This window comes from Epinephelus moara, chromosome 20 (genome assembly GCF_006386435.1).
Source record: "Epinephelus moara isolate mb chromosome 20, YSFRI_EMoa_1.0, whole genome shotgun sequence".
NCBI classification, from domain to species: domain Eukaryota; kingdom Metazoa; phylum Chordata; class Actinopteri; order Perciformes; family Serranidae; genus Epinephelus; species Epinephelus moara.
The window spans coordinates 20,158,682-20,173,541 of record NC_065525.1 but is presented as its reverse complement, the minus strand read 5'-3'; positions in this window follow the sequence as shown (position 1 = coordinate 20,173,541).

Here is a 14,860-nt window from a genome sequence, read left to right as displayed (position 1 = left end):
GCTCTGTAACAAATACAACAAGTTTTTCATTTGTGACAGATGTGATGAAATTGAAACGTGTCCAAATCAAATGAAAACACACCCTGACTTTGATACCACAAGTCCTCACTTTGCACCCAACCTATTGCTTCGCCACAGGCTGTTACTGTTGCTGATGTCAGTGTTACCAACTATTGATACCAGAGATAGAGCACACATTCATGAGCTTATGCTTACATCGAGTGTGTAAACAGAGCAGGGACTGTGCAAGAGCATACACATACAGAGCAGGAAGTTCAACACGGACACACACACACACGCACTTTATTTTGAAATCAAACTGGCCTTGAAACCTGAGATCACTGGTCAACTTCCACGCACTGTCAGTAGGGACACATGTGCAAGGTAAACACCTACAAATATGCACATGCACGTGTGCTCGATTAAATATCACTGATTGCACGCCGCTACTTCCTCAATGAATGGGCCCCGCGGACACCTCTGCTCAGTGTGATTTCTCCACACTCTCACCAGCCCTGACAACAAAGACCATGCTGACAGTAATCCAGATTACACTGGCCTGAGCCAGGTCAGTGTGCGTAACATATACTGAGGCTTGTCAGCAGGGTCCTTGACTGCTGTACAGTTCGGTTCCTTCCCACAGTTTTACTTACAGCTGGAAATTTTTGTGACACCACTAATGCACATAAATGTTTGATTTCTGAAAGCAAAAATTAAACCTCTGGGTTTAACGTTGGCCTGTGAACACTTTCAGCACAGAGCTGAAAATGACTGCAGCCTCAGTTTGGATGCGTATCATACAATGGGACTGGAGGCAGACAAATGGTGTTTATTGCATTCATGTGGTGACAGACACTGTCTTTATTTGTGTGTGCGTTGAATAAATGCATGTGCATAGTAAGTACATGTGCCACACAACTGTCCTGACCCCACATTTTAATGAGCGTGTAATTAATTTATGGCAAGATGGGGTTCACAGAGAAAAGGAACTTGAGTTTTCGATGACAACCGTGACTGTGTTTGACCTCTTAAACCCCATCGAGGTCCTCACATGTGGCAGCACTTTCTGCACATCCAGACTTGCATCCTTGTCAAAAGAGCACTATTAAAGGGCTGTCATTGTTTAAGGACCAATCAAGAGTAAGAACTGGCACGAGCTGATAGTTTGTGGGCTTGATGGGGGCAAAGTTACAGATGGTTTATTAATCTGTAGAGTCCCATCATAACAAAAGACACTTTGTTGTTGTTGTCACTTCATTTTCCTGAACGGATGATGTCAGAGTGTGAGACTGCAGTCCATTGTCCAGCCAAACCCACATCTGTGACAGCATGAGGCATCCAGAGCCATCACTCCTCTCCTCTGCTCCCCCCAAAAACAACCCGTGTTCACCAGTCATAAAGTCAAAGTGACAGACAGTTCTAGTACGAGCCGTGCCCAAGACTAAAGGAAGGAACAAAACCAATAAGTGTAATTGCAAAGGCATTCCACGATTTAATTGCATACACGGACATTTATATGCGTCACCATTTAAGCCAGATGGAGAAAGGAGGCAAGTGGTGCTGACACTTTCCATGAGTCCCCTTTATTACTTAACACCCATGTGCCGAGACACTCACCCCAAACTCACTAGGCTGGCCTGCAGCGGAGACCTGAGCGGCTGCCCAGGTCTTTATATGAATGACGCGTAAATGGATATCCGCTCTTAATGCTCAACAGTTACACGAGCAAACACAGACCTTCAGTCAACGGTAGTCTTTCTCACATACTGATGTCCCTGTTGAGCCCTCTTTCATCCATATTGGACTATTTGTCTTTTCTTTCCATTTCCCTGGCTCTGTCTCATGTAAAAAGATCATCTGGCATGAATATGGCATAAATCCGCTCCAATTTTTTTACTTCAGTGATTGTTATTCCAAAATCTGACAGATGACAAAAATGCTGCACTCACTCACCCACCCACCTTCAGCATTATGGCATGGATATTTCTGCACTGGCAGGTATAGATCCCTTGTGGCTACCTCTGCCTCTACCTCTTACATAACCCGCTGTCATGCTGCTCCAGGAATATTTGTTAAAAATGCTGCGAGCCATTGGACTACTGTAGCTGTGGAATGAACGGCGGTGTCCAGGTGCACTCAGTCCCCCTCCTGTCTTCAAGGACAACTACATCACCATCGTTCTCCCAGATAATAATGGAATGATTGGATCTTCCTGAGCCACCAACCTGACTCCAAATTCCATCTGTAGGAGAATAGAGAAGGTATTGTTCCTTTAACACTCCAAAACAAACGTAGTAGGCGATCTACCCTCCGCAGTCCACTCTCAAATATGTCCGACATTTTGTCCTAAAACAGCCAATAATCACAAAAGGTCATTCTCTTGGACTTTGACCTCAGCCAGCGGGTCATTCTCGCTTTCCCTGATTTATATATTCTCTCCCTGCATTTTTTCTTCACTTAAACTCTGCCCCACTCCTTCACACATTCCCTTTGGCTCTTCAATAACAACAGCGCTGAGTGGTTTAACACACCCTGGTCAAGGTCAAGCAACGCCCAGCGATCACTGGTGACCTTCACAGCAGCTGCAAATGCGAGTGCTTTAACAAACACACTCAGGGTCAGAGATGCGCTGACTGCCTGACCCCGGCTATCAGTGAGACATGAATACATAGACATGCTCTTGTATGCAAATACGCATGCCAAGTCATCTGTGTTGATCCAGCACTGACGGGCAAACAACAGATAGTCATGGACAGATGAGTGCGCCACACCCCCACCTCTGAAAATATACACTCCACTGCTCCGTATTTCTGACAGGTAGTAAGAGGTCCGTCAAAGCCCAGATGTTAACGTGAAAAAGGATTGTTTTTATACCTAACTGAGATCATGTTATAAAAGCAGCTTAAAATGGGGACCATGAATGGAAAAGCTGAGTGAATTAGGAATGGCATCCATCCAGGCCTTCTGATGTGTGAATAAGTGGAGCTTGAATCTGAAAATGGAGTTCAGCAAGTTCAAACACAAATGAAGACGGATTAGGCTTATTACAAACATACCAGCGTGTCTTTACAGTGAAAATGCAAACTCAAACAAGTATGATACACTGCTATGTGTCTTTCGTCAACTATAATGGCATTTTCTTCATGGGTATGAAATCAGCAAATGTAGTGGCCTGGTAACAGAAATTCCACGGTGTGTTTTTAAAGTGAGGACATGCCTCGAGTGAATCATTTGAAGCTTCATGAAATGATGTCATGAGCGAAAGGTCAGAGCAGGTCACGTCAGGAACAACAGAGGCCCCTTTTTAGAGCAACACTGGATGACAGATGGGGCAATAAATACATGGGAAATATCAATTTCCAACTGTATTGGTGCAGGACCTTATTGGAGAATAGGAGACGTTTTATTAGAGATTTGTTTATAAGAGATAAAACAGCCCACCTTAACGTGCTGCGAGAATCGTCCCTAGTTTGAACTCATAGTCCAGTGTACTGCCAGTACAATCCTGCCAACACAAGCTTCAAACCTGCCAATACAAGCCAAGAAATTTCCCTTGAGAGTCAAAGTTGGAAAGTGTGACAATGGACTGACAGTAGGGGGACAATGGAAGAACTGTGGTTCCAGAAACAATAGGACAAAAATGTTTTGGGAAAATGTTTTGGGATCATACACAATGCAGAGATACGACTGCGGTGTTGTGGTGGGATCTTGGTGGAGGGATAACCATCGGGAGAGAGAAAGAGGGAGAAGCCGTGCAGTGCGTCTGAATATACTGGAGCAGTGTATCAGAGCGAGGACGAAGTGCAGGGCCTCGTAAATCTACAGACACATTCAGAGAACTTAAGAAAGCCCAGGTGTCCCCTGCACCCGAAGCATGCACACACAGCGGCTATTTGACCTACAGCAGATCACACAAAACTCTTTATGTGACATATATATGACATTATACGGCATGTGAACTACATTTCGGATAGTTTCTTGGAAAATGCAACAGCATAAAAATGTCAAAATAGTGAGATAATGCGGTCAGAAGAATCTAAAGGTTTTTAACACTCATTATCAGCCAAGTGATATGAAATAAACTTGCAACAGTGTATATGAAGGGTCCATTAAATTGTTTCTGTTTTGTTTGTATGCATGCATGTGTGTGTGTGTGTGTTGCCATGGCTCCCATTAAGGATATTAAACACAAACTGATTAGATGCTGGCAACATTTTGACACAGATACTGCTGCGAAATTACACAGAAATATCCCCCGCTGTTCAGACTCATTCATCTACTAAAGATGTTTACTTCATTATTATCAGTATTTACCATTATTTCCCTATTACGGCTTGTGTACATAATGGCGTAATTGACAGAAACTGAACACTGTTCAAGGTTGTTAGAGGAACAAAAATGTGGAATTTTTTCCTCCCCTCTAATGTTGACAAAGGTCACGATGACTGATAAAGACAATATGTTTGCACGAACAAAATTAATGAAGTAAAGAAATAAACAAAGAATTGGAGAGTCACAACTGCTGGTACTCTCAAGACAAAATTCCAACTTAATCCCAACTTCCCTTTCTGCTGTCATGCATCGTAAGTGCATTTGGCTGTGGGTAGCAAAGCTGTTACTAATTGATCTCCTTCTCTCTCTGCCATTTATTTTCCAGTCTCTCCTTAAAGACATTTGTCACACTCATCTTTTTTTAATATGTATATATAAATATATTCAGAGGTCTGTTACATAAAGCTGCAGCAGGTGACTTTTATTAAAATAACTTTGTGTCATATTTGCTGAAGCCTCCACTATATTTTGAAACAAGTACATGAGTCAGATAATCTGCAAAAAAAAAATTACGTCCCTCCTTTTCCAACTGCTTCCAGTGGCATTTGCTAGAATCTACTGCGGCGCATCAAAAGCAGCCAATCGGAGTCGAGGAGTCTCTGACGCAGCTGTCAATCATGTCAAGTGCTGCTCGTGAGCTGCAGTCAAACTGTCAAACTAGGCATTCTGTTACTGTGTTCTCAGAATCATACATAGTGTTCTGTTTAGCTGTAAAATAATAGAGTTTGTAATCTGGCCACCATATCGGATACAGTCGAGTCGACCAAATTACAAGGTCACAAACAGCTTAACAGTTCTACAATATGTTTCTGAGAATATTTGAGAATTAGGCAATACAGTAACAGAATATTTATACATATTTGATCAGCGCTGCCTAGTCTGACAGTTTGACCACAGCTCACGAGCAGTAGTTGACTTGATAGCTGCGCCTGAGACTCCTCGTCTCTGACTGGCTGTTTTTGGTGTGGCGAATACCACTGGAAGCAGTAGGAAGGGGAGGAGGGACATGATTTATTTCACAGATTATCTGTCTCATATCTGTCAGAATACAGTGACAGTTTCAGCAAATATGACACAAAGTTATTTTCATTAACAGTTACAAACTACATAACAGACTTCTAAACATATTTAGAGGCGACGAGCAGCTGTGTTAGAGACTCGTGCAGTAAGACCATTAGAAGTGCCACAAGGCAATAGAGTCGGCAGGGGAATATGATTTTTTCACTCATTTAGTACTGTGTGAATATGGTAGTTTTAGCAAATATGACACAAAGTTATTTCTTTATAAATGACCATCTACAGCTTTAAGGGTTAGCGGTGGGACGATTGAGGAAATGACCATGATAACGTGACGCTGATGGGGTAATAACCAGGTCCTTACAGGTAATGACCAGGTCCTCTTGAGTCTCAACCCCTCCCTGTCACAATGTGTTGTGCTGAAGTGTAGTTTGGGGTAGAGAGAGGTATGACTGTCCATCTGGGTTTCAAGAAGTTTTATGTTTATGCAGGAGTGAAACCAAAACACAGCATGAAGACACAGTCAGCTAGAACACATTCAGACAGGATTCATTGTGTCCCCCGGCCACTTGCTGAAACTCATCCAAGGCTTTGACAGTGAAAAAAAAGCACCATATGTGTGCTGAATGTCTACCCCCTTGTGGACAAATGAAATATTGCTCAGCTATGCACAGTATACCATGAGCCAGAGGGGAATTTCTGATGCAGGACAATAAAATAAAGAAAACAAAAAAAACTGGATTGAAAACTAAATCCCATTTAATGTTGAATGAATAATATAAAATAACCTGGCAAAGATGCAGAGGTGCAGTTGGTTCAACGTAGACGTGAATGTCAAGGTATGTAAATCCTCCAATCCCTACTTCTGCCCTCGCTGTTTTTGTGAATACAACTGTCAGGTTAATCTTCATCAACCTGAGACAAACCTGTGGTTTGACTGTTCATGCCAAGCAACATCGAAAAGCTGTAAAGGCTGCCAACTCAAAGCCCTAAAGGCCTTACTGTAGGCAGAGCAGCAATGTGCAGTGAACCTTCTAACCCTCAGCTGCAGAGAAATCACACTAGTATTGCTGTCACCACAATGTGCTAACTTAAGACTGCTATTCCAAGTTTAGCAGACGTACCCCCACTCTCTCTTTCATGCACACAAACATACACTGTTTGCTTTATTCACCTCTCACTTCCTCTTCCTATTAGTCTCACGGAGATTGAAGTTGGCACACAAAGCTCCACCAGGGAAAGGAGATAGGAAGGGAGATTTCTCTGCAACCGATCCTGAACTCTGATAGGTCTTTCCACGCAGACTGGGAAAGATTTAGTCTCTTAGGAACAAGACTAGAGAGACACGAGCAGTTTAGTACATCATGATGCTGTATGTCGGAGCAAAACAGTTTGGATGCCTTTGGCGATGTGGTTTAAACTCTGATACTGATCTGAGAGCTGTTGCTTACATAGTGAATCACCATGGCACAGTCTTGGCACGGCAGTACCGATTAACCAAAGTATCCTCTTGACACCTGTTTCTCTTTGCTAGGATGTATTTGATTTGCGTATTCATTCTTTAAAATGGATGGAGAGGTTTTTTGTTTGTTTTTTCAGTTTTAAATTATATCTTCAAACAGCAAATAATGCACATGCACACCAAAATAAGTAAAAGTAAAATTTTGGATTTAGGGGGATATATTGGCAGAAATGGAATACCAATGGAATATAATAATAATAATAATAACTATGTTTTCTTTAGTGTAAAATCACCTGAAAATAAGAATTAGAATGAACTGTTTATACCTACATAGGGAGCAGGTCTTCGTCTACAGAGTCCACCATGTTACTCCACCATTTTTCTATAGTAACCCAGAACAGACTAACCAAACACTGCCTCTAGATAGCATTGGAACAGCATCAGAAAAACACTGATTTTTTAATTTTAAACTGATTTATTCAGTGTTTTTACAGCTTTTAATCACCCAGTCCTTTTTGTATTGGTTGAAATCACTTGGTCCAGAAACAAGAAGACCTCTGTGGATAATTTGGCTCCTGGTAAAAACCTCCTGACCAACAAACACTGAAGGAATTCTAATCGGGAGAAGTTTCAGCTGGTTGCAATCTGTAATCCTCACCACTAGACGCCACTTAACCTCTCTAAATCTTACACAGTGTTTCTTTAGGTTGTTATACATTCAAGTTGCTCCCGTCCTAGTTTAAAAATGAATGTAGGGAGCAGTTTAACTGTGCGATCAATGGAGTGGGGCACACAGATGATACAAAATAAACGTCATTCCAAAAACATATTGCAAAGAATCGTTTTGTGTTTCAGCATCTTGCTTTAATCAGAGGCAGACAGATTCCAATCATTGGCCATTAAACCCCTCTCTCTTAGGACCGATGTGCAAGTGGTGCCATTCATCATGCAGACAGGGCAAATAATACTGTCGTTCTTAGAAAGCTGATGTCTATGTAACGTCCTTTTTATGACTCATATACATTTGTAACTTCTCTGTATGCAAGAGCAGATGCATAACAGTGTGTGAATACGTTTCATAAGAGACAAAAAAAGAAAGATTAAACTCAAAGCTCAAATAAAACCAAAGATCCTGTGTGGTCAGGCGCTGAGATCAAGGATCATTCCAACGATAATCATTAGCAACTGAGCCAAACAAAATTTGGGTGTAGCTATGATTCAATTCAAAGTAGACACCATTAAGAGAAACCAGCGTGAGTGGATTAAACATTTGTGTGAGCATTTGAGTATATGTGAACTTCTGTGTCTCTGTATGGCAGTATGGATACCTGTTATCCAGTGCCAGTGCTGTGAACCCCAACACAGCACTGGCACTGGATAACAGGCACCCCAGGGGATCGGGGCCCCCGCCAGAGCTTACAGCGACTCTGAAAGCAAAACACATAAATAACAACAAGAATAATTACCATCACCATCCCCGTTTTGCAGCAAACTTGCACAGCAACCACACCAAACACAGCGAGGGAGACGTGGGATCTGGGGATCTTGGAGCAAATCAAAACCAACACTCTCTTTCCTGGGAAGGTCCCAGGGCCTTTGTTATCTGCCTTCAAACCAGTATGATTCATCAGCTGTGTTATGGATGTTATTGTTGGCGCGGCGATGGGTTCTTCTCATAACCCCAGAAGTACAGCAGAGATAAATGCCTTCTACATCACTGTATCCCCATCCACCTGACATTTATGAGCAGTATTTGTGTTGATCATTTCATAACAGCTTGAGCAGGTGGAGCCCTTTCATTCTCCATACTGAGGGCGCTTTACATCAGCCATAAAGGGATGAAGCCACTGCTCCACATCCTATACCCCATCCCCCCACCCGACACGCACAAAGAATGCCACTAGCTGTCAATCATTTTAACTGACCCGGCCTCTCATATCCCACAAACCCAATCATCAGTGACTGTCAGATGGCAGGTCTATAAAGCCTGGTGTTTACCCCGTCTAGACAGACTGGGGGACTGGCAGCCATGGGCATCTGAGTAGTATATTGCACCCAGTTTAACCACAGATGAGAGCTCCACTGTCATTTAACACCATAAATCAGCCCCCTCGCACATAAACAGCCTATAAGGGTTGGGGTGTTGAGAAACCAATTTGAAGAGTAATCTGAAGACAATGTTTCAAAGCGCAAGAAGCTCGGCGAAGGAATTCCCTTTTGATCAAACGCATTAGTGCACTTGATTCCTGAGGCTAAACAGTGCAGTGCAATAAATCATCAGGATGAAGCCACAGTATAGTTTCTGTGGTTCCCATACCATGTTGTGTTAGCATGCCCGGTAAACCAGCTTCATGAATAAAGTGAGACAAGGCAGAATTGTCTTGGAGAAACAGAAACTCTTTATCAATCCTGCTTCACAGGAGCAAACATTGCACTAAGGTGAACAGAGCTAAATTTTCACACAGTTATCTGAGCAAATAAGAATAGTTCTTGCTTGCGCTCTCCTCTCCAAAAAACAAATATTATTTCCCCCCTTCAACTGGCCAAGCACTGACAGAGACACACTGTCCTAGGCCTCTCCTCAGTGTTTCCAGCTGAAACCTCACTCAGACCTCAATTTAACATGGCACACAGTGATGCCTGGAAAAAATTATGCCACCACACATATTATCATATTAATTACCACAGCGTATTTTCGCTCACCAGGAGGAGAAAGAATAAAGAATCACAAAAATGAAAATGCTGTCTAACCAGAGGAATTTGTTTACGCAGAAGTTATGAGGCAAAAAAAAGCAGAGAAACACTCTTAAACAGAAGATTTTTCAAAACACCACATTTTGCAAGATGGGCTTTGGAAAAAAACAAAAGACTAATTGCAACATCAAGCTTGAACATCTGTTGGAGGATGGATTAACACGCTGAGCAATGTGTGGGTGCTTTTCAAGAACACCAGACTTCTCATACTAAATATAGGGCTGCGATTGTATATTTGGGATTCTAGAAATGTAGATAAAGGCACAGGGAGGGGGGAATAACCTGCACAGCTATGACAGGTCCACTAAACAGTGCTGCTGCCCTTGCTGTGATGTGGACCGACAGCCTCTCCTATCAGCCCTTCGACTGGAACCGCTGCCATATCACTGGCAGGAAGTAGACCTGTTATTGTTATGACCTCAAAGGCTTTGGGTGGTCCACATTCAGACACACAAACAAACACACATATGAAGAGAGAGAGACATGAGCCAGCAGGCATACGCAAATGTAACTATCCAAAACACTTTGATAGACGCTTTCCAAACACCTGCAATTTCCTACGAGAGCACACACATGGCTGCTTGCACTGACCTACAATGACCTGCAGTGCTTTCACCCACCCTCTTATATACAATATCTGACTTTACTCATGTAACGAATTCAATCTATTTACATTAAAATCATAGAAACAGGCAAAATTATCCTTTGACGATCTCAGAACCCATTGGCAAGTGATCTGATGAAGATGAGACTCTGAGGACAATGTTCAATATTTTGTGAGATCCGGTGTAGCAAGTTGATGTCCCGACATGGATGGATTACTTAACAAGCCTATTGGGCACAGGCCCAGGGGCCCAAAGTGTCAGGGCCTGGTCTTCACCGGCAAAATGTCACTCAAATTAACACGTACTGACGAGGACGGGACTCAAAATGACCACTAAGAGATGCAGAGGAACGGCAAAGAGACACAAAAAACGGCAAAACAACCACCAGTGGCCACAAAACAACCACAGACAGATGCAAATAAACTGCAAAGAGACACAAAACGACCAAAAAAAAAAAGGCAAAATCACCACAAACAAACACAAAACAACAACACAAAGGAAAAATCCCTACAAAGTCTGTGTGTCTTGCTCCTATGGAGGAGAAGTGGAGGGGTCTTTTGCGAATCTATGCCCAAGGGGACCTTTGTCTCATAATCCACCCATGCATCCGGACCAAGACTTCCTCTGTTGTGCCCCCGTCATTCTGGCAAATCTCTATAGATATATAGCTGATGCGTTTCCAGACTGCATCTCAGCTCATGTGTTCCGCCTCTACATACAGACCATTTACCAGCCACTCAAATGTAATCGGCCACAAACAAACTACAAACGGAAACCAGAATGCTTCCAATACCTAAATCCTGTCCTGTTGCTTACATAAGCTGCATACATATGCAGATAACTGTTCATAGAGATGAATCCAGCATGACTCATACGGCCAAAGACACTCCATATACAAACCGTATGTCTAGAAACATATGCACATGGAGAGATACGCATCAGTCACAGGCTGATATAGTTTGCACAGTAGTCTATCAGTGGATGACGTGAGCTGGCAGAGATTCATCGTGGCTAGAGTACAACACCGACCTGTCCAAACAACAACATGCTCAACCTCGCCCAAGATAAGCAGGACGGAGCTAATCTCCACACAAAAGACACAAAGCTGAGCACTTTAACAAGATAAATCTGAGAAAACATGGAGGTGCTGCTCCTAGCAGGTCTTTGTTCAGCGCTCAGTTACTTTTCTTTTGGGGATTTTAGCTCTAAAATCAGATCCATTAGTAGCCTGGTTTAGTGTGTGGTGACATTTCAGTGATGCACTCAAAGCTGTTTGGATTTAGAGTTCACATTGCTCAGTTTAAAATACAATCCATCAGCACCCAGCAGAGTGAAACATTACTGTATCCAGTTACCAGGAGAGAAACCCTAGACCTGCGAGGACATAGGTCTCACACATGCAGACGGGAAAACACTCACCCACCCTCAGACAGACTGAAAATGACATCCTCACATCGGCTTTAACAAACCTTTACAGCAGTCCCACTCCCATTTTGTCATGCCCACACACACGTGTAACACACACAAACACACATGCACGTAGACAAATAGTGGCAATCAGTGGGTGGATGTCAGCCCCCAGACAGGAACTGCTCCCAGCACTGGCAACGTAGCTCATAAATCACTGCACACATTGGGGTAATGATCCATTGAGAATGCGAGGTGAAACTCCCCTGTAAAATACAATGCCCCTTTTAAAGACCACACTGCAGCACTCGCAGCTCTGCCTCCTGCGTGCCAGTGCTATCATTAACACCATTATCACTGTGCACGGCTCTGACAAAACCTCAACACAAAGCAGCAATGCACAAATAGAACAGATTGGGGAAAGGCTGTAATTCTTGTGGTGCTTCAGTCGTGGCTTTGCTGCCCATTGTGGCGCATTTGCTATCAATTATTCAAATGTGAACTTTTATTTTATTGGATTTCTGTGCCAAACGGCATAAAACCTTTCACCAATATATCTTATCTAAGCTTTGTACTTGTGAGTGTTAAAAGACACAAATAAAACATTTCTAGGTTAACAATAAAAAAAATATCTGTACCTGGAATAAAGCTGCCACGATATCACAGTTCCAGTTCAGCTTCAACAAATCTTAATCCAAAAACATTATTGTTGTTGGCATTTGTGGCATGGTTATTTGAACATCTGGCAAAAATCAGAGAAAACTGGGTCTATTCTGGCCTCCTTTTATTAAACATTTACAACAACCATGTTAATATTTGACATGCTAATGGACGATATATATTTGCAACGTAAACATGAAAATAAAAACATGAAAAAAACGTATCTTCTTATGGAAGAGTTAAAGTATCTTTAGGATTCATTTTACTCTGTTCATCAATTCAAAAAACTCTGCCATCCATTTAGACTGATATAACACACTTCTGAAGGGACTTTGGGTTCTTCCACTCATTTTAGGATATTTCTCCGATGACTAACAGACTTCAAGGAATTCCAAAATGCATCAAAATTCACTTCAGGGAAAAACTCAATTTCAGAAAATTTCCCAGCAACATGACTCCGCAACCCCGTCTTTTTTATGTATCTTGATATCTACTGAGAAAATATCTTCATAAGATGCTTCATATTCAGCTGGGCACTGTAGTTAATACTGTGTCCTATAAAGTATGTGAGAGGGACCTTGCGGCCCGAAGGAAGTAGATCCTGAGACTGATGTGAAACCTGGTGTTCATATTCTGCGGATTTCCTCCACGTTAATTTCATCAATTATGTATTTACCTGCAATCTGCAGGCTATCTGCTCTTCGCAGGAGGAGAGGGGCACGTTTACCTGGTAGCAATTTAGAGATTCAGATTGATTAGTATACAAACAGCTCCTTGGGGGCTAATCATAAAATCGGATTCAAAGGTGAAGTTCAACAAGGGATCAGTTACCCATTGATGATTGTTTCCAAGTACTTGCCAATTAGAGCAATACAGCATCAGCTGGGCATCTTTGTTTTTTAAACATGCATAGCAGCTAAAAACGTATAATATTACCTGTAAGTAGATCATCATCAGTCTATTTTTCTAAACAATTTCACATCAGCATTACTATACCGCTGCCCCCTAGTGGCTGCACCTAACATCACAGACCACCACTGTTCAATGTACTGAACTGCTCTCCTCCAGTGGCTCCTCAGCTTACTAGTTTCCACAGTATAGAGCACTCAAGAGAGCCGTGGGACTGTGTTGATAGTGTGTGAAGCTGCCTGCTGGTGAAGTCCAACAAGCGCTCCACAAAAATCCCTGCGGCACATTCTGAGCAACATGAATTTGCTAGTGACTTGCACTGAGCCTAACAGCAGAGTAAGAATGGAAAAATCTTGCTGTCCTTAACCAGAATTATGAGCTTTCAAGAGTGAAGGGAGCAAGATTCACAGCCACAGTGCTCCGACAGTATTCCTGTGTACTGGTAATGCTAGGTAAAATCTCGGGAGAGATCTCGCTCAGTACTGTGAGATACGTACAGTACATTATGTTCCCCACCACAGGCTGAAAATTCATCTTTCCAAGAAGACTCACGTCAGCTTCTGCCCAGTAAATCTTACTTTTTCTGCTCACTCTGAGCACTCTAGATGTATCCTCTCTCCTTAGCTCTTCACATTTAATGATCTGCGGATCAAACCGTGGTGATCAGCAATGTATTTTCACAACTTGATTAAATGTGTGTATTTCTAACATTTTAGTCTTCAATTAATCCATTTTATGTTGGAAATGCTTCCCATGTGTTGAGACATGAAGTTGTAAATTCACTGACTATTTAGAGAACTTCTGAGTTTGTCTAATGCCCCCAATTTGAAGTTATTGGGATAGTCTAATTTCAAAAATGGTAATCATGTGTGTCCCTACATGTAGAATAGTTAACACTGTGCGCTGTAGGCTGTGGACATATTAAACATTAGTGTCGTTACAGTACATCAGAGGAGAAGGACTCTCGCGTGCCAGCTACTTATCGAAAGTTACGTCGTAGTCAACCAAACTTCTGATGACAAGATTTATTGACTGAATCTGGCACTTATTAGCTCCACAGCTAGATGGATAGATTTTTAAGTGGATTGTACTAGGTTGAAAACTCAAGGCTTTGAAGACATCTTAGGATAATTTAAACTGCATGTAGCCGGTCACCATGACGCCAAGTTAATTAGCTTGACTATTTTCCTTCAAAGGGATTAAAAACAGTGGTAAAATTGACTATATTACATTTGATACTATCCATTAGAGCAATGTTTGACCCCAAAATACCAGGCCTGACCCTACATTCATACATAGTTTTTGCCCAAACCTGACCTGAGCCTGAACCACAGCAGCACTATTGGGCCCGAGCCCAGTTAAAAACCACTGTAAAAAAAATAAACAAAACAAGTTAAAGTCAACTAAAGTTTTTCAGTGCACTAACATCTGTGGCACAGAGTGTGTTTGTAAATAGTGATTCTGGTGTCAGAGAGCACAAACTGGACCATTCGTAAATTCGGAGCACTTTTCAAACTAAATGTTACTGTGCGGTTATTCAGAGCACCACAGTCTTGGAGTGGCAGAGCGCACTGTGCTGCTCTGTCTCTTCAGACAGAGCAGCACAGTGAATGTGAAACTACTCATTCATTCATTAATATGGAAATATGGAAATTGGAGCGAACCTGACCCGATTCAAGCCTGTGGGAATGCTGAGAAATGAGAGTCTGAGGAG